Genomic DNA, 14,265 nt, shown 5'->3' on the forward strand with positions numbered 1-14,265 from the left:
TGGCAAGAAGTTTCCTTACTACCCTGCCCACTGCCTGCAATCCAGCAAGATGATATCACCAATGTCGGAGAGGAATGGGGCAACCTGCACACCTGCCCAGATTCAAGACTATAGGATAAGGATGAGCAAGAGGCCCCAGACTCTGCAGGTGGAGAAGAGTCCTTCCTGTATAAAACAACCTCGCTCACTCCAGCTCCTCATGTGCTGTCTTGGAAAATACTCCTGACGACGTAGTCCGATGTACCCATGGGGGAGTTAGATGCAGTGACCAGCAAAGCAGTGGGGAGGGTCATTATGTCACTCAGACATCACCCTTGTGAGGTTAGCACTTAACTCGAAAGGACATGGTCATTGGGGCCATCTCCCCAGGGTTGGGAAAGCTCAAGGTTGGGAAGAACTGTGAAAAGATCTTCCTGAGCCCCCAAGGCCCTTCCATGGCTTTTCTAACCAAGTTGAATACTTGCAAGGATGGGGTATTCACAACCTCCGGTGGGACCAGCCATGGTGACAAAATGGGAACAAGTCCAACCAGAGGTAAGTGACCAGGTCCCTGCCACCATAGACTGTCCAAGAACCCCCACGCTGCTTCATCATCTCTGAAATATGGATAAAAATTGAGCCTTGGAGGAGAAGTACCAAAGACAGAATGAGGGCCTTGGGCAGGGAAGTGGGGCTGAGGGAAGGAGGCTATTGGCCGGTCCAAGCCACTTGGCATCTGCCCAGATGATGATACAACAGACGGGAATCAGGCCCAGGTTCAGCATGACTCAGCTGTCCTGACCAGCCTCTGAGGTCCGCCACTCACACTTGCCAGCCTCAAAACAGGTGGGCCAGGCAGTTGTCCCCTACCACAAGGTCAGAAACCCAGGCTTCCAGACACATAGCCATACCCTGAGAAATGGGCTCAGCTGGGAATGCCCATTCAACGCAGGCCCCAGGGACCAAGGGAACTCATTTCAAAAGAGGAGGGACCACAGAATGCTGCTCAGGACACCAGCCTGGCTATAACCCAGGCATACCTTCTGAAGCCAGGAAGGTGGCCAAACAGGCCTAGATCTAATAGTAGGCAATGTCTAAAGGTCACCTTCCCTTTCCCCTGTACTTGAAGTTCTAAAGAGAAGTCCCAGATAAATGATGGTGATGCTAACTGTGAAGTCATCTCTCTTGAAGGCTGCAGAACACAGGGAATCTGATGACCCTTAGTGTCGTCAAAATGGGCTGTCCTCCCGCTACTACCCAGCAGCTGTGAGTCAATGAACACAGCAGTAAACTACTGTAAGATTTCTCCAGCAGGCAAGCAACATCTAAAGGGTCATGGGAGTTCTAGGGGTCAAGGTCAACAGTGATAGTCTCCAGAAAAAGGAGGAAGGACCAGACACTATAGATGCCAAAGACTGTTCATCGTGCAGTCTGTCTGTCCACCATCTTGCTGCGCCTCTCCTTTCTATACAAGGGTTTCTGTGCACCTGAGAACCCTGGGTGGAGCTCTGAGGAAGACAGCCTCAAAGGAGGTGGCTCTTGAATAAAACTAATTGGCTTTCAAGCGACGCACATCAGGGAAGTGTCTGGAAGTAAGGCCTCGGGTCTAAGGAAGCAGGATCGAGTCCCAGACAGCACAATTCTCAAAGAAGCACCCTCTCAATGGAATATGCAAGGGTGTGGGCTGTCCACGGATTGGAGCCTTGCTAATGACATCTTTGATAAGGGGCAGACTGTTGCTCCAGAATAAAGGCTCTGCTAATCCCCCAGAGAAGGTTCCAGAATGGTACCAGTAGAGCACAGCACTTGCAGGTCTGGGAATGATGCACTTAAAATCTCATGGCTCCCTCAACCCTCTCAAGATGCTGTTTTCACTCCTGTTTTCAGAGTAGAGAAAGGCCGGGCAGTAGCAGCGGCGTGCTTTTAATCCCAGTACTCAGGAGGCAGAAGGAGCTCTGTGAGTTCAAGGCCAGCCAGGGCTAAACAGAGAAACCCTGTCTTGAAAAACCAAAATACTACTAATGATGCTGATGATGATGAAATCAAGGACAGGGTGGCTAGCACACCTGTCTAAATCCACACAGCTGCTGGCACTGAGATGGAACCAGGCAGCCCCAGAGCCCACACTCCTAATTACCTGTGCACCTGACCCAGGTCACTGCCATAATGGGAGATGGAGAAGGTCTGGGGAAGATGGGGATGAGGCCTGATTTTTCTGAGTCCCAGCAACATGTGGCTACCCCTTTCACTCCCCACACCCCCTCCTAGAGATTCAGGTATCTTCATCCTCACTTTACCATAAATAAGACTCCTAGCAAGGAAGTTACTAATTTGGCACTCAGAAGACTGAGGCAGGAGGATCATGAGTTTGAGGCTAGCCTGGGCTACATAGCAATAACCCTGTGTGTGTGAAAAACAAAGAGAGGAAGACTGAAGAGGAGAGGAGAAGGGCAGAGGAGAGAGGAGAGGGCCTCTGTTCAAGTTCACTCGTCAAGGGTCTGAACTTCATTGTAATTCAAGCACCCCCAAGTATTTGAGCAGAGCTTTCAGAGGACCCTCAAAGCGGCAGAGTGCTAACTATACATTTGCAGCCTGTGTTGCCCTGTGTTCCGGCAACAAAGCTCACAAGAGACAGGCCTGGTCATCTCCATTTACAGACAAGGAAACTGAGGCCCAGAGAAGCTCCGTCTTCGGCAGTGTAATGAGTCTCTGGTGCTCACCCACTTCCTGCCATGGGAACAGAGAATCCAGGCAGATGTTGCTAGCAGGTAGGAAGGAAGAGGACCGAGGACAGAAGGGCGGGAAGGAGAGGCAGTAAGGACAGTCTTCTATCTCAACATTCTGGAGTCAAAGCGGCCCTGAAACAGGGAAGGCAGGATGAAGCTATTGGCCACAGGACCAAGGATGCATCAGGGCACTAGAGCTGGCTCTAGGAGAACTGGTCCCTTAACCCCAGCCCATCTCCCATTAACGTGGAGAGGACTGCCTGCTGATGCTGGATGCTCTGCCAGCTTCTCGCAGTAAGCTCTTATCTCTGCCTGTCTGGAATTGTACTCCACACATCGCCAAGGTCAGTGCCAGCCCAGGAGCCTGGTGCCCAACCATGCAAGTCTTCCTGCCGACACACAGATAGGGCTAGTTGGGGCAGGCTGACTCGTTCCAGTGTCCAGCTCCCCCTCAGGCAGTGGAGATAAGAAAAAGTGATGTCTCTGGCTTCGGTATGCCCGTCTGCCCAATGGGAGTGAGAGAGAAAAATGCTAACTCCCCAATGGTGCAAGTGCCAATCTAGACGGTTCATGCTAACTCTGCCACGCTCAGAGCAGCCCCCTAAAGATATGGCTAAAGATGAGAAAACAGAGGCACGTGTCTAAGCCCACACAACCAGAAAAGGGTACAGCCAAGGTCTCTTTGAGCAAGCCTGCCTGAATCCATCACCTAATGCATGGGCTTGCCAGTGGCAAGGTATGTGCACATGTCCTCCAACAACTAGCTTAGGACCAGACAAGACCACCTTGCCTCCTAAGAGAGGCAGAAGAAGACAGCAGTGGGACCTGGAGCCCCAGAGATTCAGCTCCCTTGCTGGGGAAGCCTCCTCACCCACATTCCTTGCCTCTAAAGAAAGCACTGAGCCCAGCATGGGAGGTTTAGAGTTGCTCCAATCCAGGCTGGGATCCCAGGGAACCTGGAGAGTTTGGAACACATGGGGCCTGGGACTGTGTCTCAGACCATCTCTCACCAGGTAGGCCAGTGGTTTGAGCAGGCTAACCTTAGTCCCTCTCCTCCATAGCTCAGGCCTGACCTCAGAATCTACAGGCTCCCCCAGGGGCCCCCAGCAATTCCAGATGGGGATGGAGATCCAGAGCCTGGAGAAGGGACAAGCTCTCAGCCGAGCGAGAGATGGCTTGCCAGTATTCCACCCGCTGCCTCTGAGAGGCCCTTTTGTGCCAGCTCTGCCCCACCCCCTATTTGCCATCTGCCAGGACCCTGGAGGCTGGTCACCCTTGGCTGCCGGGTGCACTCACATGATGCCCCCATCTGATGTGAGTCAGAAGGCAAGGCCACGCTGAGGACCGGGATGGCAGCATGAAGCCCTACTCAGTCTTAGGGGGAGGGTGCAACACTGGGGTTTGGGTGCTGTGTTGTCACACTTCCCCCAACCTCCCCACCAGCACCTCTCACACCCATCTCAGGGCCCTGCCCCTTCCCCTACTTCTTAGAAGTCCATCCCACATCCCCCGGAGGGCTCAGCATCCACCAAACAGGAGATCATCTACGGCGGCCCCCTCCACGGCTGTCCTGCCCTCACCATGGGGGATCCTGAGTAAGCAGGCCATCCACACGGAACACACTACCCTGTCAGAGCTCTGTCTGCTCTCTTCCCTTCCTTTCGGCTGGACTCTCACCTCCACTTCTTTCTCCTCTGCCAGGAAGTCATCCCTAAGCCCGAGGCTCAAGCTAGCAGCCAGGGGTTGGGTATCCAGGGGCTGAGCAGCCAGGCCAGACCCAAAGCACACTCATCCTCTGCCCTTCTCGCTCTATTGCCCAGTCCTCCCACCATTGCTTCCCCTGAGCGGAAGATTGAGACCCCCCTGGCATGACACCAAGCATGCAGAAGTGACCCACGTCAGGTGGCAGGACTGCAACTAGCCCCATGCCGCTGAGCTCTCATCGTTCCTCCAAACTCTTCCCATACTGCATTCTCCGCCATGGACATTCCAGCCATCCGTTCTCAGACACAGTTCCCTCCTCCTTCCCTTCAGTTCAAAGCCTGACTCACTCCCCGTTTCTCATAGACCCCTAGCTCCTGCCACCTCCTCTGGTCCCCTCATCTCCTTCTGCAGCCACACCGCCTCACCAGCCTGTCCCTACAGGATAGAGATGTCACCTCCAAGGACAGCCTCCTAATCAAAGATCGGACCAGGATCCAGGAGCCTGGCTGGGATTCTTGGAGTCAAGACCTCAGCCTGTGGGAGGCAGGGTGGCAAGGATCACCCCCTCCCATGCCAATTTAACAATTTATAGAGAGGCCAGGTGAAGTCGCTTTAACCAAAGCAGGCTGTAACTCAAGTTTCTGGGGCTCCAATAGCAAAGGAAGATACAGGCTGGCCCCAAAAGCTAGTAAAGTTTCTGAACGGGGCAGGGACTGGCCTGAGTTCTGGGAACCCTCAGCAGCCTGGAGCTCCAAATGACCCAAGCTGCCCCTTCCCACAGTCTCTGACCCCCCGGGGGCCTGGAGGGAGGGGGCCACCTATAAGTTCCAACTGACCTTATTTGCCTTATCGCTGTGCCCTTAGGACCTAAGGGAGCCCTCAGTAGACGCTGAGTGGATGCATAGGCGACCTCCTTTGGCCTTCGGAAGAAGGTATGCGATTGTCCCCACCCATCCCACACTATAGCTGCCTAAGAGGGAAGGGGGACAAAGGGACTCTGCCCCTCCTCGCCCCACCCCCTCAGTAAAATGAGCCCCTTGGAGGCCCTAACGGTCACCACCAGATGGCTGGTTAGAAAGTGGGGAGGACAGGAACCAGGGGAAGGGGGCCTAAGGGCCTATCAGGCCCAAGCAGCTGGGGGCCCTGAGCTCTTGTGGTTAATGGGTAAGGAGCTCTTGGCCCCTTGGCTTCACTTCCCAGGACTCTTGGTCCAGGTGCCTCCCGTTCAGACCAGAGGCCTCACTGGGCCTTCCTTCCTGGGTTTCAGAGTGTTAGACTGTGCTGTCTCTGGGGCCCTGTTCTGTCCCTAAGGGAAGTGATAGGGGAGGCCAGCTTCAGGGGTACTGTGCTCAGTCCACCACAGTGCCCTCTTCTGGAGCCTGGCTCTCTGTTTCTAGACTTGCTGTGTGACCTCAGGCCAGCCGCCTGCCCTCTCAGAGTCTCCCTTTTCCCATCCCTGCGATAGGAACGGAGATCTCTGTAGCCTACTCAGGCCTTGAACCTGAGAGCCTCCTGCCTCCGCCTCCCCAGATGCTGGGATTACAGGGGTGTGTGTGCCATCACATCTAGCTGAGAACAGAGACTGAAAGTCCCAAGGCACAGATGCCACACTGCTGGGCCCAAGACTGTTTCACTCAAGCCTTGGTTTTCCTGAGGCCCAACGAGTGGCTCTGAAAGTCGGGTTCTATCTGATCCTGTCCCTTTCTCGGCAGCTTTCAGTTTACACACATCTCTATGCTAGAGACCCCCACAGTTGTACTCATCTGAGTTGTTCTAACCCCCCACCCCCAAGATTCCTTTACGTTCTACACTCTCTTCTTAGCAGCTGCCTCTCCTCCCACCTACTGGCAGCCCTTAGTCCCGTACCTGTTGCCAGGCAGAGGGCTCTGGAAGGAGTCAGGCGGCTGGACCCCCTTTCAGGATTCACCTCCAAGGCTGAATCTGCCAGTCTGGGTCTCTCGTGGGTAAGGGCGGGAGAGAGAGCAAGAGCTAGCTAGCAAGTGCACTGGCCAGGGGTAGGGGCAGACTCTTGGCAGCCGGCAGCCCCTCTGCCGCAGTCAGCAGCCTGTGTGGAGCCGGAGAACCGGAGGGAGAGCCGGGACACCCTCCTGCCCTAGCTCAGCTCCTCCCTTCAGGCTGGGGATGAGATGACTGGCTAACTGTGAGTCATGGCTTTCTCAGAGGGAGGCAGGAGGAGGCAGGGCTGACAGAGGTGAGGCGGGGAGCCTGGGGGATGCCCATGACTCAGGCCTGGCAAGTGGGAACCTGGGTCTCACCTCTAATCATCTTAGAACCCCGGTGCCGGTTTCAGGGATGGGAATGAGCCGGGGTGACTGTGCCTCCTCACCCCCCTATTATCAAGGTCCCTGGGGGCTGCCCCTCCTGAAGTTCTGTCAAAGAAACCAATTTGCCATGGCAACAGGCCACTCAGATGCTGTCCCCTCCTCCAGGCGCAGCCAACAACTGCCCCTTCCTGAAGGACAGCCGAACCTCCTTGGCAGCAGGCAGAAGTCAGCACTGACTGGCAGACTCCTGGAGGAAGGGGGTGTCAGGCCGCTGGCTTGAGGCCATGCTGACCTGTGTCTCCGAGCATCTTCTTCCCAGCAGGAAGCCAGGCCAGAGTTCCTGGCTCTCCGTCAGCGGCAACCTTTCAAAACCCACGTCCTAGACCCCGAGACCCCAGGGACTTCTAGAAATAGTCTGCTGAGTCAAATGGGAAACTGAGGCCCAGATAAAGAGCCCTTCCAAAACCTCAGAAAGAGCAATTTGGAAATGGGCCAACCCTGCCATGCTTGTTCAAGCCAGTCGTCTGTGTTAGCTGTTCCCTCTGCTTCTGAGGTTCGCTGGTCCTGCACAGCCGGGAGTGGGTGGGTAGGAGGTATGGGGGGGAGTAGGGGGATAAGCATAGGCCTCCAGAGTGAAGTCTCCAGTCTTTCCTCTCCATAGGGTGTGAACAAACAAGTCCTGGGTGGCAAGTGTGGTGGGGATTTCAAAACCTAATGAGGGCAAGCAGTAACAATAACCATAATAGCAGTAATGGACTAATAGCAATCACACTGCCGGCATCCCAGCCTTCCCTCGTGCCTTCTTCACGCTTAATGAGACTCGAGAAATATTCTCCAGGAATGGAGTAATGAAGGAAGAGGGCAGGGCAGAGGAAGGGAATTAACTTGTTCAAGGTCACATGGCTGGGGAAGTGGCAGGGTCAGGCCGGAGCCCAGTGGTCCACCTCACCTCACAACAGCACCATTGCGTGAGGTAAGGTGACCACACACAAGCGGGTGGCTATCCAAGGCCACATGGTTAAGACATGGGTGGGCCTGTGGCAAACACCTATCAGGTACAGGCCCTTCACCCCATCATCTCCACCATGTCTTCACCGCACAGAAGAGGCCCCAGGGATAGAGAAAGCAAGGGACTCTTGGCCACACCTTTCAAAGGCTAGAAGCCAGGTATGAACCTAGTGACACCATTGCCCCTGGTGAATATTGAAGGAGAAGACAGGACCCCCAATAAACAGAGAGCCACAGAAGGGCCTTCCATGGGGGACAGCAGCAGGGGTAGAGAGGTGGGGAGAGCCATTTTTGGAAGGAAATAGAACCTGTTGAAGAAATGGGGGCATATGGTGGATGATTCTGAATGCATGGAACTGGAGAGCTAATCAAAGGCACTGGGAGCCATTGAAGGTGTTTGACTAGGGGTTGCCTGTAAGATGAGACAAAGGAAAGCTGATCTGAAGACTCTCATCCAAGAGACCAGATGCAGGGCTGGGGAAAGCCAATCAGGGAGAGGGGAGGTATCAAAAGCATCTCTGATGTGTATAATTGGGGATGGGGTGCGGATCTGGGAGGTGAGAAAAGGCAGCCCTAATGCCTGCTGGGATGGGAGCCACACATCCTCCCTGCTGTCCATGGCCACTGGAAACATGGTGCCGGGGCTCAGCCATAGAGCTGTGGCTCCACAGGGAGGGTTGTGGGGCTACAGACAGGTGACAGAGCCAGGGATGGGGTAGGGGACACAGGAAGCTGATGGTTGCCCCTTCTGTATAAGAGAGGCAATACTGATGTTGATCTGGAGCCAATGGGCTACAGCAGACTCTGCCAGCTGGAGACTTAGGCAAGCGTCTCTACCCAGCCACCTCTTTGCTGTCGGTGGAGGACAAACACGGCACCTGCCCCCTCGGCACCTAGAAGAGACCTTCAGGGGGCACATGAACCCCAGGATATTGACAGCAAACCAACAGGGCTTGTGCCTGCTGTGGCTGCTGCCTGAGACTAGGCCTGGGCAGAGAGAAAGATGGAGTGTGTGGCTGGTGGAACTTCAGGGGACATTCAGACCTCCATCGCTTTCTAACCTGCCAGAGAGAACAACAGGTTGCATAAGCCAGCTTTGTGAACAGCAACGAGCTGTGCCCACCCTTGCCAGGAGCCCAGACAGCCACTGCCTGCTCAGAGATGGGTTTGTACTGGGCGAGAAGAGTTCAAGCACAGGTTTCCCTTGCAAGCTCAGTGATTTTGTATGTTTTGGAGCACAATGTCCAGCATACAGATGCTGAGTACACATAAGGGCACAAATCTCCAGCTAGTTAAACATCCAGCATCCCCTCTGTACAACAGGAGCACCCCCTCCATTTTTTTCAGAGATAAAGAGGACCTTTCCAAAGCCACCCCACAATCCTATAGCCTGTAACCCGAAGATCTGACAGTACTGTGCTCCCAGACACCTCCCTGCTCCCTTCATTCCCGTGGGAAAGCCTCCTGCCCACAAGCGTGGGGAAAGCCACAGCCCCCGTGATAATGCCACCTCCTGTCACGTAGCCCCAGGGTCCAGCATGCATGGTGGTACCCATGTGACTCAGCCACCCTCACAAAGGCATCTGTGTGTCAGTGCCTGGGACAGCCTTTCCCACTGTGGGCCATTCCCTTCCCCTAGCCTGGGAAGAGTATGAAAACCAGACTGGCCCAAGATGAGGAGAAAGGGGGCCCCTCTCAACTTTTAAGCGGGCTGCTAAGCCTCGTGGGGATTCTAGCCTGGGCTTGGGGTTCAAGGACACCCTGCCAGATAAAGTAAAATGAAGGCTAGCCAAAGTATGTAAATTGAGTCCGCCCAAGCCTGTTTTCTGAGACCTTATTTGGAGTCCACTCTGGCTCGCTGGGGGCGGAGCCAAGCAGAAGCCCGCCTATATTTACCTGCCTCACATTTTCAAAGCCCTGGGGATGTGGTCTGGAAGAGTCACACCCCCAAATGCGGCAGAAATCTTTTAATCCCCTCCTGGCCACAGCACTGTCCCTCTTCATCCCTTCTCCCAACAGTCACTTGCTGTATGTCACACAAGTGACTGGTGCTTTCTCCTACAACCCTGCGAAGGGCCTTTGCCTTATTTACAGTAGGAGAGGGAAGGAGCCCGCCAGCCCAGTGTTGTGACCCGAGCCAGGGTCTGACCTTCAGGCAAGTTCCTTTCCCCAGATCCCTCCTCTTCCTGGTCCCAATGACATTTGACAGCATGCCAAGAAGTGGCCTTGGTCCCTAACATGGACACACTTCCTTTCTCTCTGTGCTCCCCTGGTTCCAGCCTGCAGGGAAGAGGCCACTCCAATGTCCTGTTCCCTAGACAAATTCAGGCTGGCTGGCCTCCAAGGTCACCCCCACTGGCTGCCCTCGGAGGTGGGCATGCCTGGGTGCCCAGCTACCTAAGACACGCAAACTAAACAAGAACCTCCTGTTCGTGTTGTGGCATGACGGAATGTCTGACCCTCAGCTTAGCCACCCCCAAAAGCCCTTAGCAGGAGGGCTGAATCCAGCCAGAACATGTTTAGAGAATCAAACTGGCCATGCCCCTGACTCTTAACATTTGAGCCCAGGGCAAAGATGAGGCACTTTGAACAAGCCCTCACTAGTCCTGCCACACATCTGCCAGTCTGGGCCTGCCTTTCAGGCCCAGGGTACCCCGTGAGACCCAACCTATCTCTGAACAGAGGTTCCCTCTATGGCACAGGTGACCAGGGGAGCTGTCACGATGAGGCCTTCCTGCTCTGCCTCTTCAGGGTGTGACTCCCTATCTTGTGCTCAGAAGCAGCCTGGCCCAGGGGAGCCACTGATCCACTCCAAACCTCTCTCTCCTCCCTGCTCTGGTACCCCACAGAATTGCCCCAAAGCCCTCCATAACTGCCGTGGGAGTCTAGCATCAAATTGCTGGACTTTAACTTCTCTTTGCCTCAGTATCCTCGTATGTAAAATGGGGGCAGCATCCTCCTGGGTTTGCTCTTTGGCATGTGTTGAAGTATATGCTGCGTACATGTCTATGTGGATGCATGTGCACATGTGTGCACATGTGTGTGGAGGCCAGAAGTCAACTTCCAGAGCGTGTATCTTCCTTTGTCACTCTCTGTCTTATGTGTTAAATGTCTTAAGAATTACACTTATTTATTGTGTGTGTGTCTGCATGCACATGTGTGCACATGCATGTCCACATGCAGGTACCAGTGCCTCTGCATGCATGTGGAGGTCAGAGGATAACCTGCAGGAGTTGCTCCTCTCCTTGCACCATGTGGGATCCAGAGATCTCCCTCGGGTCATCGGGCTTGAAGGAAAGTGTTTCAGCCTATCTTTTTGTTGTTGTTGTTTTTTTGTTTTTTTTGTTTTTCAAGACAGGGTTTCCCTGTAGTTTCTAGAGCCTGTCCTGGAACTAGCTCTTGTAGACCATGCTGGCCTCGAACTCAGAGATCCGCCTGCCTCTGCCTCCCGAGTGCTGGGATTAAAGGCGTGCGCCACCACCGCCCGACTTCAGCCTAACTATCTTGCTGGCTTCACATTACTTTTGGGGACAAGGTCCCTCACTGAACCAGAAGCTCATTGACTCAGCTAGATTTGCTGGACAGCAAGCCTGGGACCCTCTCGTCTCTGCCTCCCCAGGGGTAAGGTACAGGTACAAACCACCAAGTTTGGCTTTTTATGTGATCCTGGGGATTCACCTCAGGTTTTCAGGCTTACACAGCAAGTGTTACCAGCTGGCCTATCTCCCTAGCCCCATGGATCTGCTCTTAAAACGCCCCCAGTGTGCAGGAACAGAAGGACTTTGATCCTCCACAGGAACCACCCCGTCTTGGCCAGAAAGTCAGACTTGGTCTGAGATGACCAACATCTCCATGCCAGTTCTGCCAACTGTCACACACTTGTGCCCCATCTATTCTGCCCCTCCCCAGCCCCTGCCCTGTGAGGTTTGAGTGGCAGCTGCCCAGGCTCCAGACTCAGGCCAGCTGTTTCTGATCAAGTAGAGAGGCATTGGCTCATCTATGCCCAGGTAGGCAAGGGAAGTCCAGAGAGGCTTAGTGACCACCCACAAGGTGGTACAGCAGGGAGCAAAGATTGGGTAAGACTTGCTTCATCTTGAGAAAAACACTAGGCCAGGTCACCCACTGCCAGAGTCTCCAGGACCGGGATCTGGACTGTGCCGTCCTGCGTGCCCGCATCCTCTTCTCAATACAGACACAGCACAGATATGCCGAGGTGTTGACTACGGGAGATTTAGGAATTCCCAAAGCGGACACACCTGTTTTCTCACCTGAGAGCCCAGTAGGCTGCGACCGCTTTCTCCCCATTTCCCTCTCCCTCTCCTTTGAGACAGGATCTCTCCATGTAGCCCACGCTGGCCCTGAACTCGAAATTGACCTGCCTCAGTCACCCTAGTGTGGAGATTACAGACCTGTGTCACCCCGGCTAGCTCCAACTTCTCTTTTGATACAATAAAGAGCTGTAATCCTAAGTACTTCGTAGACATCCCGCAGAGCACGGGACACCCTAGTCCCAGGAGTCTCCCCTCCAGAACCTCTCACTTTCTGCACACCCTTCTGACCAGCAGCCAGGGAACCTCCCCCCGGGGTCTCCCACTAAGTGCTGGGGCACAGGTGGCGCAGGATACATAATGGAACGATGGCAGATGCTCATTAGCAGGGGCCCGCCGTGCAGCCCACATGCCTTGGGGGAGCCAGGCTGGCAGAGGCAGAGTAGCGGCGCCAGCCACCCACCTTTGTCTGGCTGGCTGGGGGCCCTGGGTTGGGGCTGGGGGTTGGGCACTGGGGTTTTAGAAGCAGCATTTGCTCCCCCCCACACCACCATGGCACAACTGGGGCCATGGGTCCAGACAGAAGGAATGCCAGGCTCCCACCAGAGACCAAGGCAAGCCTGAGCTTCCTCTCTCTGTTCAGGTGCATCTTTGGTCACCATGTGGGGGAAAACAGCTGGTAGGGGAGGGGAACCTTCTGCTAGACACTTGCAGATGGGATGACAAACCCGGGCTGAGAGGCAAAGGGACCCTTGGCTGGTGGCAGTAGAGACAGACACACCTGAGCTCTGCCCATTTGCAGGCTCACCAGGAAAGTCTGCCTGCCTCCTTTTCCTCCTCAAAGTCAAACAAGTAGGGTGGCCTGCTGCTAAACCGGTTTCCCATGGGTCTCAGAAGGAAACAGCTCTGGGAGCACTGGGGACGAAGCCAAAGATGGGGTTCATGCTGCCAGTCTTCAATTCACATGCCGGGGTCCAAGTTTCACTCTGGCCCTCACGTCGGTGGTCTCCTTCTAAGCAAAGACGGACACACCTCACACCCTGACGGTGCGTTCCAGTACCCCCATGTGAACATGCCCAGGCCACACTCTGAGCAGCAAGGAACGACCTCAGATCAGCCAGAGCCTCTAATGCACTCGTTCCCTGAGAGACACCAGGGATCAGACACACTGACAAGAAACCCAAAGCCAAGCCCGGAGCTGAAACCTGAGACCAAGGTCAAGTGGGCTGGGCCAGGCTAAGGCCTGCCACGTCCACTGCTCTTTCTTACCTCTGCCTCCCTCGCTGGACAGGAGCCTCTCACCTCCAGGTCTAGGCAGGCCCTTCAGCTGACAACGTCTGCAGCCTCCTCCTCCTCCTAGGTGTCCAGTGCCTAGTTTGAGCCTGTCTAGGCAGCAGTAAACTCAGTCCAGGTGAGGCTCCACCTACCTTCTAGCTTCCGGTGTCTGTAGCCTTCTGACACTCCTGAGTTTTCTGGCACAGTCTGAATGGTCTTCAGCCTCCGTGGACTTTTGACATCTCTACCCTGGACAGCATGAGCTGCGTTGTATGAGGCTGGGATCACCCTGTTGCTGGGCTTCAGAGACCTTTCGAGACTGTCGGAGGCATGCCACCACGCCCCCGCACACCTGCAAACTGCCAGCCCTTTGTGGCTTCTCTCCGCCTCCACTGAGCTGGGGCCCCACCTGAATCCTGCCCAATATCCTGTCTGCAGTGCAGTATAAAGCAGCCACGGGCTGGAGGATGCTGGAGGCCTCCAGGGCTGTGGGTGGAGTTCCTAAGATATCCTGCTGGACTAAGGTGGAAGCAGGCAGAGGCTGGGGGCAGAGACGGAGCTTCTTCCTAGGGATGGGTAGTGGCAGCTGTCCCAGGTATCTTGGGCAGATGCCAGGGGAGAAGTACAGGCAAGCTTCACTCTGCAATAGAGAGGCCGTGTGCGTACATGTCTCCCCCAGCCCCTGCCACCCACCTCTTTCAATGTTCTTACAGTCAGGTGCCGGTATACCAGGGGTCCTTCTGGTGTACACCCACCCCCAACGCTGACACCCACAGGCTGAGCCAGACTTCCCTGCAGGAAGCCAACTCAAGCAGAGGTCAATCCTCTAAACAAAGTGGTATCCAACACTGTTGAGGGCCAGGACCATGGGGGTGTGTCACTCCTTTCGGATTAACCTCGGGGATCCCCACACTCCATTGTGTTTCCTGCTGCCGCCCAGATCGATCCCCCTACTTTCCTCGTCTATGTACCCTAGCCGTTACCAGAGCAGACCCAGAGTAGGGTCTGGTCAAATGATGG

The 14,265-nt window shown here is 54.9% G+C and overlaps 1 protein-coding gene across 3 annotated transcripts in view; it reads right to left on the reverse strand.

The window, feature by feature from the left end:
* The window catches only part of Adgrg1 (adhesion G protein-coupled receptor G1), a 38,285-nt gene extending 24,812 nt beyond the window's left edge, over positions 1–13,473 (reverse strand). Inside the window, exon 1 of one of the 3 annotated variants that reach the window (XM_038312772.1) lies at positions 13,398–13,473. The gene's annotated coding sequence lies outside the window, so the exon portion shown is untranslated. Of the gene's footprint in view, positions 1–6,275; positions 6,475–13,239; positions 13,339–13,397 lie in introns of those variants that run through there. The other 2 variants (XM_038312770.1, XM_038312769.1) reach the window with 2 other exon arrangements.
* Between the last annotated feature and the right edge of the window lie 792 nt (positions 13,474–14,265).

Source organism: Arvicola amphibius, chromosome 15 (assembly GCF_903992535.2).
Source record: "Arvicola amphibius chromosome 15, mArvAmp1.2, whole genome shotgun sequence".
Lineage (NCBI taxonomy): Eukaryota > Metazoa > Chordata > Mammalia > Rodentia > Cricetidae > Arvicola > Arvicola amphibius.